Source organism: Diadema antillarum, unplaced genomic scaffold, assembly GCF_040938485.1.
Source record: "Diadema antillarum isolate AM-2024a unplaced genomic scaffold, OU_Dant_1.0 seq00000250_RagTag, whole genome shotgun sequence".
NCBI lineage: Eukaryota > Metazoa > Echinodermata > Echinoidea > Diadematoida > Diadematidae > Diadema > Diadema antillarum.
Genome location: NW_027271294.1, coordinates 489,644 through 493,939, shown reverse-complemented (window position 1 = coordinate 493,939; position 4,296 = coordinate 489,644).

The window sequence follows — 4,296 nt, the reverse complement described above, 5'->3', positions numbered from 1 at the left end:
ACGTTTTGATTGAAGGTAGAGTACGTTATAAAATTGGCCACCAGATAGGGAGGGTTGTAAATCTATGGTATAAATGCCCAATCTTATGACACAACCAAGGCATTGCTTTGTAAAAAAGCGAATTTACAATACTGTTTTTTGTAGTCTGTATAACAACTGATTGATCGTTACACATCATCTTCTTCGGCAAATGCAAACGATATGTCAAAGTGTAATTCTACATTATTATTTCATGTACAAAGAAACTTTTACAGATTAAACCAGAGTGGTAGAATTAGCTTTCATCAATGCTGTAAACGCAATAAAATCATGGAAATTCACAGTTTGGACGTAATTAAACAACCACATAAGAGCAAGCGACAATTTTATCTCCTAATTGTATTTGTATTTACAATGTTGTCAGTCTAGAGTTCATAGCCATGATATTATGGAATACAAGAGTGGTATAACTACGTCCTATGTTTGGAATCTTTCCTACTATTTACACATAGCTTAGGTTATCAGAGTAAAAGTATCCTCTTTCTAAAACATTTTATCCTTTGTCCTTCAGAAGTTGAGCTGTTTTAATCGAAAGTGACAGACAACCTCAATTCATTTGACTGTTCTGTTTAAAGGACAAGTCCACTTTCATATACATGTGGTTTGAATGAATGCCACAATATTAGTAGAACACATCAGTTTGGGGAAAATCGGACAATCCGTTCAAAAGTTATGAATTTTTAAAGTATCTGCGCAGTCACTGCTGGATGAGCAGACTATTACAGTTATATAATATTGACTGGCCTCGAGGGAGATACCAGAAAATATTGCCCAAACTGAGAGAATATTGCCCGAGTCGAAGACGAGGGCAATATTCTTTCAGAGCGGGCAATATTTATCAGGTATCTCCCTCAAGGCCAGTCAATATCATAATTATTACCTATCCCCTAGGTAAATTAAGAAAATATGTGAATACGGCTATACACTACTATCAAGCCACATTTGTTGACTACCTGTAGATCATCAACATGTCGAATAACTGAAAAATGTTCATCAATGTATATCATTCAACTCCAACTTCAAAGATACATATGTAGTTGTAACAGGCAAACTTCAAACATCTGAACGCTTTTACACTTTATTTTTACTTCTGTCTAAATTTGGAGAGTTGTAAAACTGATGTTCGCTGTGCAATTATTGAGCACAAATGGAATAGTTAAAGGGAACGCAAACCCAAAGAGCAATGTGGACTGAGTAAAAGCATTAACATTAGTAGAACACATCAGTGAAAGTTTGAGGAAAATCGGAAAATCGATGCAAAAGTTATGAATTTTTTAAGTTTTGGTGTTGGAACCGCTGGATGAGGAGACTACTAGAAGTTATGACGTACGAGTGGACAACAATATAAAGAAAATATAAAAGGAATTCCACAAAAATTCACTTTTCTAGTAAAATGAAAGAGTACTTGACTAACCGTTTTCAGAAAGCAGGGGGAATAAGTGCTACCCCTAATATATGTCAGTATCAAGTTGATAGAATGTGTAATTTTCACGAAAAATGAATTTTTATTGAATTCCCTTTATATTATCTTTATATTGTAGTCCACTCATACGTCATAACCTCTAGTAGTCTCCTTACCCAGCAGTTCCAACACCAAAACTTTAAAAATTCATAACTTTGGCATCGATTGCCCGATTTTCTTCAAACCTTCACTGATGTGTTCTACTAATGTTACTGCTTTCACTCAATCCACATTGCTCTTTGGGTTTGCGTTCCCTTTAAGTTCAGACGGGAGCCCGACGCGTAGAGCCGCTGTAAGTGATCGACCATCTTAAAAAGTGCAATCTTCCGGTTTTCGCCATTCACTTTACACAGGGAGGTGGGAAGAGAAAGAGCAAGTGGAATCTCTCTCCCAACCTCCCTACTTTGAATGTAAACATTCCGATCGACCACGAAAAGAAAACAGGACGTCGCTGGGTGTTGGTGACACGCACCGCAGAAGAACGCTGATAAATCAGGCCCTAACCTCGAGGTTTAGCTCTTGCCCCCTAACTACGACTTGTGTCCACACGACGAATCTTAACCTCGAGGTTACGAAACCTCGAGGTTAAGCTTCTGCCCCCCGTAACTACGAGTGGGTCCCACTCGATGTTAAAACCACAAAACCGGAAGTTTCAGCCCACACTGCTAACAAGGCGTCTATTTATTATTTAGTCGAACCCTGTCGGACTCGCTTACAGGTACTCTTTTTCTCTGTCATGGTATGCAGAGATAGCACTGCACTGATGACTTTATGCCTTTATGAAGATATTCGTCGAAAACATTTTTTTTTAGCGTCGGAGAAGAATATAGAATACAGTAGTGAGTTCGACGTGTTCAGTTTCAGAGATCAAGCGCATGGGAAGAAAAGATGATGTTGTTGTGTCGTGCTCATAGGTTCTTCACGTGTGGTGTATTTGTGGTGTACGTTTGGGAGGTTGACCCGGAAGCAGAGGGAAATTGTAGGGGCTGGAGTTTACGGCGAGGTCACTCTTAACTTCGAGTTCGTTGTGTTTTGTGTCCACGCGGTGCTTAACTACGAGTGGGGACCCCCCGCGGCTCGTGGTTAGAGCGCTAACCATAAGATTTCTCGTGGCTCGAAACATCGAGTAAACCTCGAGGTTTGCTAACTACGAGTGCGTCTTCACGGTCCCTAACTACAAGCTCTAACCTCGAAGTTTCCTAACTTCGAGGTTAAGGGCTCCCGTCTGAACGTCAGAAGGTCGACCACTTACAGCGGCTCTACGCGTGTTTTGTGTACGGTACGGTGTGTGTAACCGACACGCAGCGACGTGGCGAAACGAATATTGACTGCTGACCTTTGACCCTGCAAAATAACAACTGGAATTGCCTCGCAAAACCACCTCATATAGGTAATAATGTATGATGTCACATGCGTACAACAATATAAGGAAAATAAAAAGAGAATTTCACAAAACTTTACTTTATAAATAAAGAGCACATTTCTTCGACTTGTTACTGACATATGTTAAGGGTAATATTATTCCTCCTGCCTTTTACGTAAAAGAGAGAAGTTGAGTATTCCTTTGTTACGCGAGAAAAGTGAAAACATGTTGAATTTTCTTTATTTTGTTATCATTGAACACATGTGACATCACAAGCTATAGTAGTCTTCTCATCCAGCTGTGACTGAGCAGAAACTTCAAAAATTCATAACTTTTGAACGGATTGTCTGATTTTCCTTAAACTCTCACTGATGTGTTCTACTAATATTGCTGCATTCTCTCAACCCACATGTCTATGAAGGTGAACTTGTCCTTTAATGGAACTGGAAGAGAAAACGAACTATTTGTCCCCACACATCATTATGAGAGCTATGAGACGATTTCTGCAAGAAAACAAAATTATGTACTCTACCTTCAAATGGAGCGATCCTCTAAGAATTGCTTTGGAACAAACATCGAATAGAAGGGCGTACGTGTGTTCTGTTCTCTTTAATACCCTGCACGCCACATCAATTTTCTATTCATTGTATTTGTGTACAATGTTCGCACATTATTTTGACTCATTGACACAGAAACGGTTAACTGAAATGGCGTCGACCTGATGCGGCACTGTACTGCTTTAGCTCAGTACATTGTATAGCATGTACTTCTGATTCTCTTGAAATCGTTTCAAGGCTGTATATCTGATTCTTGCATTCTGTAAATTTACTGTTGACGAAGGATATTGGTTGTCAGACATAGAAAAGGAAGTTGTGATTTTGTATTTTCACCTACCGTGGTACGGTTTTAAAGACCTCTTCAGAGACCTTTTTATCTCGAATAAAGCGGACCTCAAGCTGTAATATCGTAGGTGTCGATGATGTATATAGACAAAGCTGAAGGAATCATAGCAAAAACAAAAATTCTAGCTGAATACACTGCCTGTTCAACGCATTTCAATCTGTTTTATTCTGTTTAATTGTCTTTCCTTCTTCTTCTCCTACAATAAATTGTTGGATCCCTCCCCCTCCCCAGTGCTATCAAGCTATGTGGTGGCCTTGTGGTTGCTGTCCTGAGCACATTGATACCAAGCTACCTGATCTGAGGAGTCATCTCATAACCTACCACCGTCCGTGGAACACTATGCAGTTTGAGCTCAAGAACGTGAAAATGTGATGCGTGGACATTTATTCACAATATTAAAAACCCTTAATTCTATTTGTCATCAAAATCTAGCCACATACCAATAAACTGAGCAACATGAAACGCCTAGGTTGTCCCCTGGATTTAAAGACAGAGACAAAATATTTATTATGCAAATATAAACGAACTG